The sequence below is a fragment of the Rhinolophus hipposideros genome (genome assembly GCF_964194185.1).
Source record: "Rhinolophus hipposideros genome assembly, chromosome: 2".
Taxonomy (NCBI): domain Eukaryota; kingdom Metazoa; phylum Chordata; class Mammalia; order Chiroptera; family Rhinolophidae; genus Rhinolophus; species Rhinolophus hipposideros.
In genome coordinates this window covers 58,321,286-58,341,490 of record NC_138048.1, presented here as the reverse complement: position 1 = coordinate 58,341,490, position 20,205 = coordinate 58,321,286, and the positions used below count along the sequence as shown (strand labels likewise).

The 20,205-nt window shown below is 35.9% G+C and overlaps 1 protein-coding gene across 16 annotated transcripts in view; it reads left to right on the top strand.

Moving 5' to 3' along the window:
- LPP (LIM domain containing preferred translocation partner in lipoma) overlaps window positions 1-20,205 on the top strand; it is a 639,752-nt gene that overhangs the window by 565,639 nt on the left and 53,908 nt on the right. The gene's annotated exons all lie outside the window — the stretch shown is intronic.

The window sequence follows — 20,205 nt, the reverse complement described above, 5'->3', positions numbered from 1 at the left end:
CCGCACTACCTGTGAGGAAGTTTTCAGCCAGTCAGCAAATAACTGTATTGGAACACCCTCCCTACTCACCTGATCTGGCCCTCAATGGCTTCTTTCTTTACCCAAAGATACAGCAAATATTGAAAGGAAGACATTTTGATGACATTCAGAACATCAAGGGTAATTCGACAACAGCTCTGATGACCATTCCAGGAAAAGAGTTCCAAAATTGCTTTGAAGGGTGGACTAGTCACTGGCATCCCAAGGGGAGGATTTCAAAGGTTACTGTAGTAGTGATATTCAGGAATTAGGTGTGTAGCACTTTTTCTAGGATGAGTTCACAAACTTAATTGCCGAACTTTTTATACTCAGTTTCCATTGGCTGGGACTCAGTTACTTGGCCACAGTTCCAAACAATGCTTGGAAATGTAGTTATACTCTGTGCCCCAAAAGAAGAGGAAGTGATTTATTGGATATCTGCCTAGTCTCTGCCATGCTTTAATCATCATCATCATCATCGTCATCGTCATCATCATCATGGCTCAGTTTCAATCAGTATAATTTCCTGGAATTTGCCAAATCAAACTTTCCAAGTTACTTAGCTTTAAGTATGTAAAACAGTATGTAACAGTATTTAAAGTATCTATATATAATACAATTAAGTTTTATTCCTATGTGTGATTTCTATCTTGGTCAGTTTAAAATAATGACTAATAAATAAGATTCAATTTGCCCCTATCTAGATTATTTAAACTCTAACTCCTCCCTGTCCACAATTGGGTGATACACCTTATTTTTAAAGAAGAAAATGTTTGTTCAGTTACTCAACAAACATTATTAGTTGAAAGACTACCACATGTCAGTGGCTGGATATTTGGTGGAGGTGAGCAAAATCAGACAAGTGGCCTGCTCTCAGGAAGTTAGTGCTCTATTAAGGGAGATGGACAGAGTATTTTAAGTGAAAAAGAATATTGCCTTAAAAGAAGTAAAACAAATGAACCTGACCTAGATGGAAGAATCAAGAAAGTATTCCTGAGGAAGTGCTGTTTCAGTGAGCTGTGAGGAATGAGTAGGAGTTTAGATGTCTCAGATAGTAGAGCCTGATGATTTGAGGAACTGAAAAAAGCCCCTGTGGTTAGGGCTCAGAGGTTGAGGGAGAAGCATGAGGCAAGATGAGTTTTTAGAGATAGACCATGAAGGACTTAGGCCGTGCTAAGTTTTGGCCTTTTTCCCAAAAGTAAATGAAAGCCCAGCCATTTCATTACCTCTCACACCACTCATCCATCACAGACTTTTCCTGAAAGGTCTTTGGCAAGAGGGGAGATATGGAAGGAACATCATGAGTAAGCAAATGGCCGAACCTTTTTTCCTAAGTGTTGTGGTTTTTAGCCACACACCATGTATTCTACATTTCTCCAGCTCTCCTCATTGTTTTCTAGAACTAAAAGTAAGACATGCTTGAAGGAAACATGGCTTAGTTAAAAGCATAACCTGCAGAGTGAAAGGTTTTTCCTGCTTCAAATGTGAACCGTGTCTATATTTTTCTACTACATGATTTAGTAGGAAGACACTTTGGATTTGGAATCATATTTCTAGGCCTTCCCTCTGCTAGCCAATTCCATCTTATCAGCAACTTTCCAGCATTTATTTTCAGAAATGGGTCTAGATTACAGCCTTCTGATTCCTGGTTCAGTATACTTTCCACTTATCCACACAGATCCAATTGTAGTTCTCCCTTCTCCATAATCTTAAAAACATCCCTTCTGACCAAACTAGGTCTCTCATTCTTCATCCCTTTTTCTCCCCACTGAGATGAACTTTTCCCTCTAAAAATGAACTGACTTAAAACTGGAGATCAAAGCTCCCATATCCACAAAATCTACCCTGACTTGCTTTGTATTCCCCCAAAAGTCCCACCTTTTTTGACCCTCTGCTTTTCCCCTTTCCATGCCATGCATTGAAATGCATTTCCCCACATCTTCATGTCTGAATGGGTTGATTTTATTTTCTTCTCACTGAATAGAAAAGCTGCCGATTGTCTTCAGATAGTTTTCTTGGAAACAGGACACTGGCCACTGGACTGGTGATTGTGGGCTTTGATGTCTTAACAAAGCATGGGAAGACAGAAACTGACAAGACATAAAGTCTGTCTTTGTCATGGATTTGTCAGAAAACCATGGTCAAACTACTGAGTGGTCTTCCTGAGTGGTTAACACATGTATTATAACACATATGTAGTAACGCATCCAATGCGAGAGGGTTGAAGTTCACAATGGTTAAAATTGTGGAAGGGATTTTGCAGTTAATCCAGTTGATCCTGTTCAGGCTGTCTAATAACATTCATTCCTACAGATTAAAATCATGGAATCTTCTAGACTTCTAGATATAGAAGAGTTGGAGAGATCAAAGCCTTGCCTATGACCCATTTATCCAGTCTCATCTGATTTCATACACTCTACACTGCAGTCATCCTGAGTCCCCCAAAAGACCCCCTGCTTTTCTTCTTTCTGTGCCATGCATTAAAATGCCTTTCCCCACATCTTCATGTCTAAATCTTACATGGCCAACTCCAATACCACCTCATCCCTGAGCCTTCTCTGCGTCTTATCATTTGGAAGTAATCACTCCCTCTTCTGCTCACTTTATAAAGTAGATTATCTTAATTTATACACTTACGCTTCTATATGTTTATGTTCTATGCTCTCTACAGGACAGTTTTGAGAGAAGGTTGTGTAGCTTATTTTTGTATTTGTTTCCCAAAGCTCCTTCTAGTGGGAAAAAGTATTTTGAGGTCAGTAAGAATTAAGTTCAAATTGAGCTGTATGATTACAACATTTGTTTATGACCTTGGACAAATTTCTTAACCTATCTAAACCTCCTAAATTCTTTACCAGGAAAATGGGAATATCTCATGGGTAAGGAATAAATGAGAAAACTTATAGGAGAATTCCTGGCCTGGGGCCTTACTTTTGGTAGATAAGCAGGAATAAAAGTACTTTATATCTGCATACAGTTCTGTGTCTGTTGTTGGTATATAATATTTATTTGAAATACAAAAAACAAAAAAAATCTTACTAATAATGATAATTTTAATATTTAGTGAATACTTATATGGTATACTTCATCCCAGGAGATGGGTAATCTGATCCATTCTATTTCTTAGAAGAGAAAACTAAGACTTAGAGAAGCTTAGTAACTTGCCCAAGTTGGCACAGATGTCAGAGGAAATGGAACTTGAACTCAAGCAGTCAGACTCCAGAACCTGTGCTCTTGACACGATTTTTTTGATACTTTCTCCATATTAAATTATTACCTAGTAGACCCTACATCTCATAAATCTAGCCCTGCCTTGGGTCAAATGCTTACAACAACTTGGGAAGTCCAAGTTGGGATGATGCTGAGTAGAAACAAGGGAATGATGCCTAAGAGAAGGGATTTCACCCTCTATGGAGCCTCTACATGTTTAGAGTGTATGAACTCTGTCACTTGGTGGTGAATGTTCTTGCTCAGCATTGGAAAATACAGCTGCAGCTTGGGTTCCGCCCTCTTCACTTAAAAGGGTGATTAACTATTTGTGATGAATAATTATTTAATTACTCGTGCAACTACATGTGTGTAGTTGTTTTGCTCCTTTTCCCTTCAGTGTAAGCCAAGTCGTCTCAATAATAAAAATAATCCAGAATTAGTCAACTGCCTTTTAACAGGTTTTCATTCAGTCTGGCAGAGTGAGAAGGTTCCAATTTTACAACATCACCTTTAGCTCAAAAATAAATAAATAAAAGCTCCTACTCAGCCAGTTAGATTTTTAACTCTGACAACATCTTTTGTTAATAAGGTGTTCACTTCATTTTGAGTATTTTACTCTATCTTTGGATGAAAATTTAGTAAGAAAGAATTATTGGTCTTTTAATACCAGTTTAACCTTCATATTTGCAACAGATACAAAACAACTTAAAATGTAAACCTCTCTTTTTTATGGGCTCGTATGCTGATCCACTTTTTCTCGGAGATATTTTTCTCAAGAATTGTGGGAGCGTGGAGTGGGGGTCACTGCAAACTTCCAGGCTTCAATATTCACTACTTTTCATTTGCATGTCCTCTTCACCCTATTAATTATTTTGACAGTGACTTACTGTTTGAAGGAAGTTCTTTATTAAATCCTGTTTTATTGTTATTGAAATCCTTTTTCTTTCCATCATCAGAAGTATTTTAATGGGTTCTGTCTTCAAAATGTGTAAGTGCTGAACTTCCTACGTAGTGTGCCGGCCCCTTTCATTTTAAAGGCTTTACCAGAAAAGGGGTACACAGGTGGAGTTCAGAATACTATCTTGCACTAGGTGTAATTTAGGCTTAAGTTTCCTCATTAAAGCAACTTATGTGTAGAAAAGCAGCATGCTATGCAAGACAGAGTTCTTACTTTTTTAATAATTAAAGTAATTTACCTGCTAGTAAAAATCAAATTATGCAAAAATATCTAAAAGTGGAATTCTTCTCAATTTCTCTCCCTAGAGGAAGCCATTATTAACAATTCTTTGTATCTACTTCCAGAATCCAGAATTTTAATGCAATATAAACACATATATGTGCATATGTATACACACAGACAGTAGTATACATATTGTTCTGTATCTTGCTTCCTCACCCCACCCCACCCCGCCCAGACAGGGTAGTTTGGCATCTTTCTGTAAATAATAGGACATATGGGTTTACCTTTGTCTTTTTAATGATGCTATAGTATTCTATAGAATGCATGAACCATAATAGTCATTTCTCTGCTGGTGGGTATTTCTACAGTTTCTTTCTTCCTTTCTTTCTTTCTTTCCTTCTTTCTTTCTTTCTTTCTTTCTTTCTTTCTTTCCTTCCTTCCTTCCTTCTTTCCTTCCTTCCTTCCTTCCTTCCTTCCTTCCTTCCTTCCTTCCTTCCTTCCTTCCTTCCTTCCTTCCTTCCTTTTCTTTCTTTCTTTTCCATTAAAAGCAAGTATCTTTATGCAATTATCCTTATGCAATTTTGAGAACTTCTGTATGATAGATTTTTAAAATGAGCTTTCTGACTCAAAAATGTATGTTCATTACCATTTTATTTAGATACCTACTGAAATAGCCTTTCAAAAAGGGGGGTAACAGTTCATTCTTCTCAAAGGTAAGACTATCTAATGCCACCCACTCTTACTAACTTTGAACATGTTCACCTTTTCATTTCTGCCGAAAAGATTGTCTGAAAATAGGAAAAAGATTATCTAAAAATAGGATCTCATTTTCTTTTGCTTTTTTATAATTTTTACTAGGTTTAGCGTCATTTCATATGCTCAGTAGCCACTTGCCTATTTATACCCTTAGTTCATTTCTCTTGTATTTCTTTTTAAATCAGAAAATTTATTGTGCAACTAATTGTTGCAATACTTAAGATGAACTGGATGCTGCAACAGCTGCACTCTTGGGTTTAGGTGTTTTTCCTTCACGGAATCCCTGCCTGAATCGGCGGTGTACAAGTTGTAGGTGCCTCATTTGACTAGCCCCAGTGGTATTTCGTGTTTTAGCCTTTGCCATCAGTTATACTTTCTCCTTTGCTTGGCAGGGTTGCCATCTTTGCCACAGGTAGACTTATAAAGGTGGCAGGACTTGGAGCCACAGCGGTGGCATAACATGTGAGTCTTATTGTGACGCTTTCCGAATGAGTTCAGTTAGGCATCACTCTTCGCGGCCGAGACTAAAGAGTGCCTTTGTCCATTTCATTGATGGAGTTATTCATGTTTTTCTTATTACTATGTTGGAATTTATGTTTTACCTTTTGTCAGTGGTTATTTTGAAACTGCTCCATAGAACCCTGTGGGTTCCTTGGTGAAGGCTCTGAGTGGGGAGAAGAGGCCTGGTTGGCAGAGCTCTCCACGACTCTACCTCCCATTCTTTACTCTAGCCACACACAAACACTGATCAAAAAAATGGCAGCCCATTTGTAACCCATATTTCATGTTGTGCTTTGGGCTTGACTAAATAAAGGCTCCTGGAGATAAAAAGATGTCCGAAAAAACCACAATGCTATGGGAGAAAGAGCCCCAGATTTGTCATAAAGTGATCTGTCTCAGTCTCTGCAATTTAGCATTTTCAAATTGAAAGAGCCCTGAGAGATGAAATGTTAAGTTCCTATTTTATTTCATACACCTGTATCAAACTATACTGTCAATATATATATTGACATATATAAAATGCTGACAGCTTTCACAAATTCTATACCTTAATCCTAATATGTGTTTTATTTTTCACAATAACTTGAACATATATTTGAAACTAGAAGTATGATATATCTATCGATAATGCTTAGGGCTTACTTATTGTTATTTTGATGATTATTTCTTTGTTTATATCCATTATTTTATTTAGTCTATAGATGATGCATTTATTTGAGGACTCTGCTAATTCAAGACCCAGCAGGAATCGGCTGCCCACAGTTGTTAGTAGCTTTTTGGGCCAAGCTTTCAATTCTGTAAGTGGAGAGTAAATCTTTGCAGGTGCTCAGCTAATTAATAATGGAGTGGCACCCAGATCAGTTGTGTCTTGACTCTTAGTGCAGTGTACTTTTCCCCACTTTGCCATTCTTTCTTGGTTAATCTTGGGCAGATCTTCTTACATCTTTGAATCTCCCTTCTTTCTTCTCTCTTTCAAGGAACGTATTAAGGCATGCATTGTCATGTTGACTAGGGAAGAGTCGGTGGGATAATGAATATACTTACCTTTTGTGAATAACACAGCACCTTCTAAAGATGTGAGGAACAATCCAAGTATCTGTTGCCTTTATTGTGTGTTAAAAGTAGAATTGCTTGTTTGAACAGTCACTATGGTAATCAAATGTGTTTTGTTTTCAGCATATCCCCATATCATGTAGACCAGCATTGATATTGCAGCTCTGGTCTCCTCTGAAATTGGCTTGATGTTTTTCCCAGTTTCATTTTTTTTTTTTTTCAGATTTGAAAGGAAAAAAATAAAAGAATGTAGCTGTGGCTCTCATTCTTTCATTCTCTGTGAAATGAGAGTGAAGTAATAACTTTAAATGCCAAGGTAATAGCCTAAGGGCATTCTTTTGAATGCTTGTCTCTATGTGTTCTTTTAAGAAGGTCCTAATTTCTGCAGTCATCTATAGGACTTTTTTGCACCAGTTGAATCATTAAATAAGACCTATAACATATTTATTCAAAGACTTATTCAAAAAAAGATATTTTTTAAATGGGAAAGTGGTGGATATTTATAATACAAGATAATTTACTTTTGCGTATTCAAAAATCTCCTTTGTTCCTTTAAAAAAATTCTGCTTATCTAGAGTCATTTCACAATTATTCATTCAGTTCTTTCAGCAGATATTACGTGGTCTTTGCATGCATCAGAGAATAAAACAGCAGAAATTCTTGCTTTTTGATGCTAACATTCTAGCAAGAAAAGACATACAACAAACAGTAAACGTAACATAAAAGTAAATTATGTAGCATGTTTGAAAGTGATATATGCAATGGAAAGAAGAGTAACAGAGTAAGAGGAACCAAGAGTGCAATACACATAAAGGCTGCAATTTTTAATTGGGTGGTCATGTAGACTTCCTGCAGAAGGTGATCTTTGAGGGGTAAGTGGAAAATGTGAGGCAGGATGCCACGTGTAAAGACTACATCAGGAGTGTGCCTTCAGTATTGGAGGAACATCAGAGGGTCCAGAGAAACCAGGAATAAGTGAGCAAACTGGGGAGTGGTTGGAGATAATATCAGAGAGGTAATTTTGGGAAAAGAACACTGATCTTTTCGAACCCTTGTAGGTCCTTTTTAAGGATCCATTTAAAGAGCATCTTATTATATTATGTGAGGTTTAACTTAATCTCAATTTACAGAATTAATGACAGAAATGCAAATTACTTATTCTTTCAATCTTAAGTACAAAATATTAAACCAACTAAATTCAATCTAACAAACATCAAAGTAACACTTTCTTCTAAGCAAGGAACCAAAATGCTCTAGCTGAAGGTTATTTAATATATGAAGAACTGAGTCACAAGGAAAAAGACTATTAAATGGCAGTCATAGAGCAACCCAATGACTGTGGGGTTTTTTTGGGGGTGTGTTTTTTTTATATTGACCCTGTATCTTGTAACCTTATTAAACTAATTTATTCTAAGAGCTTTTTTTCCAATATGGAGGGCTGGTTAATAGAAAAAGTGATATTTTCTATGAATAGAAACAGTTGCATTTCTTTCATGCTAATCTATGCCTTTTTTGTTTCTTGTCCTATTGCACTGTCTACGTCCTCCAGTGCAATGTTGAATAGAAGTAGTGACAGTGAACATTATTGTTTTGTTCTCAGTCTTGGGGGAAAGAATTGAGTCTTTTGCCGTTAAGTATAATCTGAGATGTAGGGTTATTGTAGAATCTTTTTATCAAGTTGAGTAAGTCTCCTGCTATTCCTAGTTTTATGAGAGTTTTAATCATGAAAGAGTATTTAATTTTGTCAAATGACTTTCTCCTTCAGTTGATATAGCAATGATATTTTTCTTCTATAGCCTATTAATATGGTGACTGGCATTAATTTTTATAATTCTGTATCAGCCTTCTATTCCCAAGATAACCCTTCTCTTGGTCACATTGTACTAATCATTTTATATATTGTTGGACTTAATTTGCAAATAGTTTGTTGAGGATTTTTGTGTCTATATTCATGAGGGATGTTGATGTATACATTTGACGCTTGAACAACACAGGTTTGAACTGCACAGGTCTGCTTATACATGATTTTTTCCCCCAATAAATATACAGTCACATCTGGGAATCACATCTGCAGATTCACCCACCTGTGGGTCAAAAACAGTACTTTCAATTCGCAGTGGGATGCAAAGGACCAACTGTATGCATTGTTCTACATCATTCTATAGAACACACTTGAGCATATGCAGATTTTGCTATGGGGCAAGGACGGAGTCCTGGAACCAATTCCTGTGGATACTGAAGGAGGACTGACGTTTTTTGGAGAGCCAAAAGTTATATGCAGAATTTCGACTGTGTGCAGAGTGGAGGGGGACAGAATTCCTAATCGCTGCATTGTTCAAAGTTCAACTGTAGTTTTCTTTTTTGTAATGTTTCTTTGTCTGGATTTGGTGTCAGGGTAATGCTAACCTCATAAAAGGTATTGACAAGTGTTCCCTCCTTGCTTATATTCTGGAAGAATTTGTGGGGTTTGATACTACTCTTTAAATGTTTGGCAGACTTTGCTGGTAAAGCCATCTGGACCTGGAATTTTCTTTGTTAGAAGGCTTTTATCTGCAAATTTAATTTATTCTTAAGTGAACTTTAGCAGTTTATACATCTCTCAAGAAATTGGTCTATTTAATTTAAATGGCTGCATTTGTAGGCACAATGGTGGTTTACAGTATTCCCTTATCATTTTATGTCTGTAGGTACTGAGGTATTGTTCCACCTTTCATTCATGATATTTATAATTTATGTCTTATCTATTTTTTTTTCCTGATCAGTCTGGATAGAGTTTATCAATTTTATTTTTTTCTCAAAAGAATTAGCTTTTGTTGTCATAGATTTCTCTATTGTTTTTCTGCTCTCTATTTCATTGATTTCTGCTCTATTATTTCATTCTTTTTGCTTGCCTTGGGTTTTATTTGCTCTTCTCTGTTTCTTTAAAGTTAAAGATTCAATCATCGATTTGAAGTCTTTTGTCTTTTCTAATATAAACATTTAATTAGTAAGCCCTGCTTTATCTCCATCCTGTAAATTTTGATATGTTGTGCTTTGATTTTCATTCAAGATTTTCTCTTGTGATTTCTTTCTAACCCATGGGTTATTTAGAAGTATATTGTTTAATTTCCAAATACTTGGATTCTTTTTTTCATCCCTTTCTGTTAATGGAGTCTAGTTTGTTTCCTTATGATATGTGAACATAGTATTACTATGTTCTTAGTATAATAAGAATTCTTAGTATAATAAGAATTACTATATTACTTCAATTCTTTTAAATTTATTAAGGTCTGTTTTATGTCTCAGGTTATGGTCTATCTTTGCGAATGTTCCATGCATTTCAAAAGTATTTGTATTCTGTTGTTGAGTGTTGTGTTAAGTGTCAATTAGGTTAAGTTCATGATAATATTGTTCAATTTTCTCTATTTTCACTGGCTTTCATCTGCTTACCCAGTTACTGAGAAAGAGTTTTTGAAACCCATGACTGTAATTATAGATTACTGATATAGTTGGGTTAATATTCATCATTTTGTTAGCTTTTTAAAATTTTTCTATGCATTATTTTTCTGCCTTTCTTTAGATTGTGTATTTTTCACAATATTATGTTTATGATTTACACTCTTGATTTTAATGTTAGTGTTGCCCTTAGATTTGCAAAATACATTTTTAGTTAATCAGAGTCTGCCTTCAAATAATATTATAGCATTATATGCACAGGAGCAAGACATTATAATAGTATACTTCCAATCCCCTTGCTGTTCTTTGTGCTCTTGTCATTCTTTTTACTTGTAGATATGCTATAAACACACAACATGTTGCTGCAGATTTTGTTTTAGACAGTTTTTAGAGCAGTTAAAAATATGAATAGTTTATTTATTTAGTGTTTTCCAGAACTCTCCATTTTATGTGCGTAAATCCAGGTTTCTATCTGGTATCATATTCCTTCTGCTGAAAGAATTTCCTCTAAAATTTCTTGCAGTGTAGGTCTGCTGGAAATTAATATCCTCTCTATTTCTGTTGGCCTGAAATGGTTAACTCTCCTTCATTTTGAAGTGTAGTCATGTATATATCAGCTAAGAACTGGAATCTGGAGACTTGGGCTTGAATTCTAGTTCTGCATATCCTAACTGGTAAAAATCAGTCTTCCTTACTCTAAAAATGTAAATAATCTTAATATTAACATAAATTAAATAATGCACTGCCACGCTGATCTTAGTAGCTCAAGAAAGGCTAGTTGCCATCATTATCATCATCAACGTCCTACAAGAATTTTATCTTAGAGTCATCTTAGAGTCATTATGCCGGGAAAGAAACATATGTTCTGATTTTATAGAAATTAGGGAGGATATCTGGGTCTTTTGCCCTGGAAGAAATAATCTTTGACTCATATATTAAGGAATGGCGGAGCCATAGGGATCACGTGTTCCAAAACTCTCACTTACAGATGGGAAAGATGAGGCCAGAGAGAAGACTTACCAGGGTTGCACTCTGTTGAGAGATATATACTTGTTGAACCCTACCCCCCAACACACACTATACTCAAAGCTCGTAGTGGTGGAATATTATCTTACTCATGTCTTCACTCTTTGTGAAACCTTGTGTGGTGTACTTTGTGGATCTTTGTGAAAATAAGGAAAAAAAATTCCCATTTCCTTATATTTCTTCTGACCTATTCAAGGGAAAGGCTGAGCAAGTTTCTAACTATTTTCTCAATATGTTTGTTTTTCAAAATCAAGAGTAGCTTAGACAGATGATAATCTGGGCAACAGGGAATAAAGTAAAATCTGGAAAATCATGGTTACTGTCTTTTTCCTCTCTGTGTTTCAGCTACAAAATTCTTCTTTATAATACTTCCCAGTTCCTTTCACTGGTGCTTGCACTGCCAGTGGGCAGACAGCATTCTTCATGCAACCAGAGCTTCTGAAAGCTTCTTGCAGATAACATAAACCTCCAATTCCACAATGGTAGCAGTGGTGGATTTTGCCCAGTGTTTTAATGATGAATGTAATCAGAACATAAAAAAATCTAAATGCGTACTTTAGAGGAATTTGCAAAGATTATTAGGAGGTCCCCAAAAAAGCACAATTTAGTTTGTTTCTTTTTCATCTATGTTTATTTTTCCCTTTCTCTTGTGCATATTGAGGATTTTTAAGATTATGTTTTAAAAACCAAGTAGTTTCCAAAAGGTTCACTGATGAGGTAGATTATTGTGTTTTTTATAGATGTGATTATAAATAAAATGGTGAACCCCAGAGTGACATTATTTTTTTCCGTTTTCATTTATAATTTTTAATATTCCCTCCACCCTGGAAGTTAATGATATTTTACTATTTTTGTACATTACAGCTAATAAATTTTACTCCAGGCATCTAATATTATAGGCACAGGTTTGAATCAAGAGAAAAATTTATACTTCTTTTTATGTTCTTTATGTTCTCTCATTAAATTAAAGTATCAGTCAGTGAGGGCAGAATAAGGAGAGGCGAATAAACCCAAATGAATAGGAAATTGATGGGCGATCATGAACAAAACATAGCTTCGGAATCAGTGTGAAGTTTTCTATTGTTTCCCTCAATTTCTAGAGCCAGTCCTGGTAACAGATATAACATTTAGAGCTTACAAACTTGTGCCACACAGATATAAACAGAATTCATGAATTGGATTAAAATATGGTCTTTGAGTAAAAGAAATTATATGCTGCATACAGTCTCACATTCATGAATTTTCTAGTCTCTACTGAGATTAAAAATTCCTTGGTTATTTAATTGAGGTAACACCGACACTCATTTATTCAATCATGCGTGTCCCTCTGGATTCTTTGGTAGTATCACTTAATGCATGCTTTCTTCTGTGCTAGTTTTTCCTTTGAGTACTTTGTGTGCTTGATCTTATGTAATTGTACCAGTGATCTATTAAATCAGTATCATTATTATGATCATTTACTTGATAGTGAAAGAGAAAAGTAGGTTACTGTTAAGTTAAAAGGCTAGAGGGTAACTGTAAAATTTAATTCTAAGTCACGCCTTCAGAACATGCATTCTTAATCAGTACTCATTTGTTCATTCAGTATAACACTAGATGCCTACTACGTGTCAGGTGAGTTCTAGGCCATTTTCTAGTTGTATTTCTAAGCTCACAGCCATGTAATACTAGATAACACACAAAGTCTACATTCTGCCCCTTGGAACTGCCGAGCTCTACGAGGTTCATGCTGTTTCAGAGTTCAAGGACTCTCTTGAGCAAAATCTAGCTTATTTTATAGGAATTAGGTAACCAAGGGAATTTGGTTAACAAGCACTTATTTATTATCTGTCTTGAACAGTGCATCCCAATATCACCTTAGGAGATGCTAAGAGGCCCTTAGTTGGGAGGTAATCTGGTTTAGCTCTCTCATTGAATAGATGAGAAGGTTGCTCAAAAAATATGCACCCAGATAGTAACTGAGAAGACAAACCACAATAAGGAGTCAGCCTGGGAGCTATTTTACAACCTCACTTCACCAGTATGATTCATATGGCACTGACTCAGTTCAGACGTAGAAGTGAAGATCATTAGTACCCTAGGAGTACATTTATAATCTTCCCTCCCCCTTTCTTTTTATACCCTCACAGTATTATAGTCCACACTCATGGTAGTGGCTCTGGGCTAGAGGATTCATCTTTTTATTCACTTCTAGTAATTGAAATTCCACTCAGCTGCCTCCTCACCTGGACTCCATATTTTCCCCTTCCAATAAATTAAATGGCTTCCTCCAGGTCAAGTGGGATTAGAATTACTCTTTGTTGTTCCCCAAATTCTTATTTCCTGTCTTGATGTATCAGATTTGTTCTGGCTTGAATGAGAGATGCCTGTACACATGTGTTATTCTCCACCCCTCTTTCGTTTTCATGCGCATGTGTACACATACATATGCACTTAAATGCAGACTATTTTGTAAGCTCTTAGATGACAGGCACAACGCGTGGTTCATCTGTCACCCACTGTGGCAGGTAGGCTTGCATTGCTTTAGTCTCTCAGCCTGTGAGGCAGGCCTCAGAAGACAGATTTCCTTTTCCGTGAGCTGTGTGGAGTATTGGGAACATTACTCTACCCCCTCTCCAAGATTTGGTGCCTGTATCTCTGAAATGGGGACAATGATAATGTATCTTCCTCCTTTTCGGTAATTGTGAAGATTAAATGAGAAAACACATGCCAAGCAGTCAACTCAGTGCTTCACACATAGTAAGAGCTTTAATAGACACTAGTCGTTATTATCTTCAGCCAACATGTGTTAAACATCTACAAAGATCCAGGCGCTGGATGAGTACTTATTCAATGGACTAGAATTATTGCCCCTAACCCTTCACGCTGATATCTACCATATGGGTAACGAAGCTTTATTATGCCATTTGGAGTTAGTTCCAAATCCAAGCCTATTCCTTGTATTCAGGCCAGTCCTAGGCCACCTGGAACTTTTTGTGGCATTTCCATAAACACACTGACGTGATACAGGCATAATTAGACTTTGCATCTATTCCCAAGAGTATTTTGTGAAGAGAACCAGGGTATTCAAGGACTATAAAGCCAGGTATAGGTTTGTTATTAAAGCACTTCGACAACCTCGTTTCCTTTCTGGCTGATGTTGGTTAAAATAATGTAAGTCTGGGTTTAAGATTATATCTCTGAATGAGACAAAATAACAAGAAATTCTAACTGCTTTAAAAAAATAAAAAAAAAAGAAGAAGAAACAGTAATTGACTTTTATGTTTAAGCGAGGACTCCACAATAGATTTGTTGAAAAAGCTATTGTTTTCATGGTCAAATGTGTTGGTTTGAATTTTCTGTTGTTGTGTGCATGTTTTGAAAGAAAACTGGTTAATCATCGTGATTTTCCAAGCAGCTAGTCTTCTCCTGGCATTGTTACAGGCCAGTCTATTTCCCCCTAATCCAACCATAATGTCATAAAACGCTGGCTGTTCCCTTGGCAACTGTTCAGGGTAGACTAGCTGTTGTCTCTGCCTCAAGCCAATAGGGGGCTGCAGGTAGGCTCCTACAGGCCACAAGGAAGCATGTGTGTTTACTAAAGGTCTTCACATCAATAGATCTCTTATGTTATTTGCATTCTGTTTAGAGAGAATCCAAAAGTAAATTTCACTTTAAAAAGAAAAAGAAAAATATATATCCTGCCCACAGGAGTTTTTAGGGTTTTGTTTTGTTGTGTTGTTTTTCTCTTTTTAACTGAGTAAAGTTTCTGCCTATTTTTGACCTTGTCTTCAAATGATATAATCGATAAGAAATCAGATACCATTACTGATAAACTCTAAAATTTTCCCTAGATACTTTTGTACCTCATAGTCATTCCTTTTACTCTCTTTATCTAAGCCAGCACAAATGTCTCCTTCTTATCTGCTGAGGAGTTTTTCTGACTTGCTCTTCCAGTTCCACCTCCTAAATTAGGCAGAGCTTGTACTTCCCTCCATATATATTAAAGTCAACATTAACAAAAGCTTTCCTCTTATTTACTCTACCCCTCTTCTGAAATCCTGTGCCATGTGGAGCCATTGCCAAACAAATGAATGTTTTGTATTTACTTGCTGCGGAGTGAACAGAACTTGAATGTATTTGAGAAGCCAAAACTGAGTTATATATACTAGCTAATGTTGTGTTCCTAAATACTGTGAAAATCTTATCAAAATTTAGCATAGTGCTTAGCACTCAGTGGGGAGGGGTACTGCAATAATCTGAATTATTTATAAAACATTGATAACAACCCCTTCCCTGATAGAGGAAAAGCTACTTTTGCTCTTCTTTCTTCTCCCTCAGGACTAAGCAGTGAGAAGTAAGCAGTGCCTGGTGTTCTTTTGCCTTTTTGATTCTTGCATGGGAACAGGCACTTATAAATAACCAAGGGGGGATAATTTGGCTCCCTGAAAAGACAGGACTGTTTTCAAATAAGTTTGAAATAAACTAGTACAGAAGCCAACATAAAGTTTTTAGGGCAAATGTGTCCATTTTCTGTCATCTCTTCATTTTCTGTAATAGTTTACAAGAACATCCTGTGTTGTGGGCCCTGGCTTCCAGAGTGTTGGGGTTGGAGTAAATGCTAGTGCAGTTCTACAGATCCTTCCAGGAGCACTTACCCGTTTTCACAGAGCTTTCTCAAAATTGGATGCAGACTCCAGTGTACAATGGGCAATGAACTGCCACATGACTTTCTGAACAAGAGCTGGCTTGAGTCAATGTATAGCTCTGAATGAATGGGAAACCCATTTTCAGATTTCAAAAGGGCTGCTACACCCCTTAGCTCTGTAGTATGAGACACACAGATGAATATAACAAACTGCATGCCTCTTCTGCCGCTGTTTCAATTAGGATGCTAGGTTTTTCCGTCCTTGCTGCTCCTGGCCGTTTATCCCTTTTCTGCAGCACATCACACCTTCTTGATTTTACGAGTATGTTTGCTGCTACTGTCACCTCCCACCCCAAAACAAAAACCCAGCCCTGTAAAAATGCTTGTGGGCTGTGGGATGGAGAGGAGTTCTGCTTGAATTCAAAATCGTTGTGATGTCACTTGGTATACGAGTATAATCAAAACATGGAAAACCAGATCCTGCGTTGCTCTCAAAGCTGAAATTCCAAATCCTAACCTGAAGTGAAGAAACAGATACTACAGTACAGCTCGATGCCTGGGCTCACTTCAGAGGAAACCAGCAAAGGGTTCGCCTGATTCAGACATGTATTTTACGAGTTTACGTTTTTGTAGTTTCTTCTGAACTTAGTATCTTCAATGAGCAATAAACACTTTTAGGAAAGTGGTGTGGGTCATAAACTGATGCACATCAAATAAAGTTCGGAGTCCAGGCATGAGCAGAATCTCTTTTCATTGTTAGTGAGATCTTGTAGGCCGATCAGTTAGTAGCCTCAGGCTGAGCGAACATGTGGAATCAAACGCTTTATTGAACAAATGGACAAAAACAACCACCCAGCGAAGAAAATGACTTGCTCAAGATACCAGAGCAAATTCATGGTTTTCTGTACTGCAATCCAAATCTCATGACTTCTAATCAACACTCTCTTCATTTTTCTAGTCCATCTACTGATGCTTTTTTGTGACTAATGACATAGAACGTGTGTAATCTAACAGAACCATTTAATAGGTGATAGAAATATGCATGCTCCATTTTATAATTTCCGTTTTCTTTGAGTGTTGTAATCGTTTCTATTGCTGTTTTCCCTCGGAGCTATTTCTTTCCATAAGTTTCTAACCAATGTCCAGGATTTTGTCATTCCCTGTTGTCAGTTGGACAGGCATTAGTCTAAAGCCCTGCAAAAAAAAAAAAAAAAGATAAGGTAGTATGAGAATCACTCTCTTTTTAATCTTCAGCTAAATTGTTAATTATGTATATATGAGAAGCAATTTGTTGGAGTGGAAAAAGTACAGATTTTGTAGTTCCACAGCCCAGGGTATGTACTGTTTTCTAACAATGTGGCCTTGGGCAAATCGTTGACCTTTCTGAGACTCACTTTCTTCAAATAAATTAAAAAATAATAAAATAAAATAAAAAACAGGGATGTCTTTCCCTTGTAGTGTTACTATTGGATTATAAATGTGAAGTTCCTGACATCTTATAAACACATAATACATGCCAACTTCTTTCTCAGCCTTTTATTTTCATGGTCAGCATCTGTTTTCAACTCAGCTTGGGTTGTAGGAAGAGGAGAAGATAATTTGTCATGAGGATAATTGTCTGATAATTGTGAGAATTCAGTTGATGATAATTTAAGGATTTCTTTTTCCTCGTCTCTAAAGAGTTGCAACACATATGTTATTTGTGTATGTGTATAATTTATAAAATTTTTGCCATCTCTTGTTATTTCTGTATGACTCTCTTTGATTGGCCTGGTCTTAGAAACCTAAATACATTTTTTAAAAATTATGTACTGAATACCTATTGTATGCCTCACCGCAGGATTCTGTGAAGACCCATACCACAAGGCTCTGTCCTCTGGAAGTTTGTAAGAGGAAAAAGAAAGCCTATGTAGCTAGCAAAAAATAAATAAAAAAGAAAAATAATATATATATATATATATATATATATATATATATATATATATACACACACACATATATATAAAAGCTGAATTTGAAGGGTGTTATAATAGAAATGTAAAATAGGGTAAGAAAGGAATATATTCTAACTAGGAGATCAGGGAATACTTTGTAGAGGAGGTGGAGGCTGGATCTTAAAGACTGAATAGTGTCTTGGACACGTAATGTTGGGTGGAAAGGAGGGGAAAGATTGAAGACCCTGAGCCCAGGATTAGAGGTGGAAAAGATCAACACCTAGGTGGTGAGGATTCGGCCAGGGGAGCAGGAAGGCCCAAGGGCAGAAGTAGTAAATAAAGGTAGAAAGATCATTTAGTGCTGGTTCATGGAGGGTCCTGAATGGTGAACTCACCTCTGGTGGTCAACAGGAAGGTTTGTGAGGACTCGAGTAGCATGGCCAAACCTGACTTAATGCCTAAAGGTATTTAATTGTACACACACACACACACACACACACACACACACACACATTTGTTTGTTTATATGGCCATATTATTTGAAAAGGGAGCTTTTGCCCTCACTTAAAGCAGACGAGAGGTTTCCAAAGGTTACATGGTGTCTGTGACTTCAACTACTCATGCATCTTCCCCAAGACTCTGGAGTTATTTTCCCTGTTGTGTAATGGGGTCAGTTTTGTTTTTAGCAGATTCTCCCAAGGAAGTGTGGTAAGCACATTTCTAAAGCCATCACATTAAGTACTGTTAGCAATAAATCAATTGCTTCTATGTTAAAGGTCAAAAATATTTCCACTTCAGAACTTCTTTACTATATACTCCCTGGTGTGTTTTGCTGCCCTGTAAGCGTGTGTGTGTGTGTGTGTGTGTGTGTGTGTGTGTGTGTGCAATTGAATAAAGACCAGAGGAGACTTAAGTTGAAAATTTCATGCCAAATGTTTATAAATATACTTTGGAAGGTATTACTAAAATATAATAAGTATACGCGTATGTGTGTCTTTTTATTTATGTCTTCATGAACCTGTGAGTGCTAATTGGTATAAAAGGTGGAAAGCTAATTGGTATAAAAGGTTCTCGAAAACTCATATCAAATATTGTTCCTCAAAAACCTACTTTTATATTTGCTGGTGTGAATTATTACATTTTTTGTTTGTGTTTCTTTCTCCATACTACACCCCTCTCCACAACATATTTCAACCCAAATGTTCTAAATCTGGTCAATTTACATATCAGAAAGTACTAAACTGAGAAATTAACTTCTGTATTACAGATATGTGGAAGTTCAAAGGAAAAGGTACACATTTTAGTTTTCGATGTTATTGAGTAATCCTTTTTATTCTTAATATATACAGTATTATCCAAGTCCAGACCATACAGCTCAGTTTGCCACTGAAATGTTTTCACAAAATTAAGAGCTAACACTACATTTTGCTTTTATTTTTTATCTTTGGTCATTATGAGAAATCAGTATAAAAAACTTCTATAAGAAAAGGTGTCTCTGTATTTTTTTATGAAACTATGTTAAAGATGTTTTCCACTATATCAGTATAATATTTTATATATACAAGATAATTTTGTCTTAGAATTTAGTCCTAGACTTCTTTAACAGAAATTAATTATTTTTATGTCATGTTAAGTTTCCTTCTTTGTCCTGGCTGCCAGGAAGCTCAAGCCTAAATTTAATGCTGTGCTACAGTAACTATCTTACTGTGCAGACTGAACCCCTAAAAGGGTTCTGGTACAGTTCTCTCCTCCATTCCTCTCTGTAGTCTCTGATTTTTTTTTTTTCTGATTTTAGTTGCAACAATCCTAATAAATTTAATTATAATTTTAATTATAAGTGAAATTATTTTTGAACATGTATATTTAAGATAAATAAAGCATATGGTTAAAAGAAACATTTTGAAAATAGTGGTTCTCAATTATAGCTAAACCTTAGGGTTAATTATCTGGATGCTTTTAAAGTTCTGATACCAAGGCAGCACATAAATCAGAATATCTGGAGGTGGGTTCCAGGCACCCATATTTTTTTAAAAGCTCTTTAGGTGATTCCAATGTTGAGAATTATTGGTTTAAATCTTTTTCATTATGCTGTCCACCATTTTTACAGAAACACATTTTTTAAAAGATAAGGAAATTTCAAAATCACCTGTAATCCCATAATTCAGTGTTTAATCACCATAAGCAATTTGGAATAGCTAACCCGCTAATAGTTTTCCTTTTGTTAACAAAATTGCAATCATATATGTGATTATATATGATTTTATGTTTTTATATTATATAAATTTATATATTTATGCTTATATATTTGACATATATTTGCATATTTATGTATAAGTTGATTATAATATGTATGTATTTGTTTTTATTCCAATCAGTTTTATTTCCAGGGTCATTTTCCTGTATTTTCCCAAAAATATTCTCTAAGACCTGAATTTTTAATACTTGCGTAACATTTATAATACACAGTT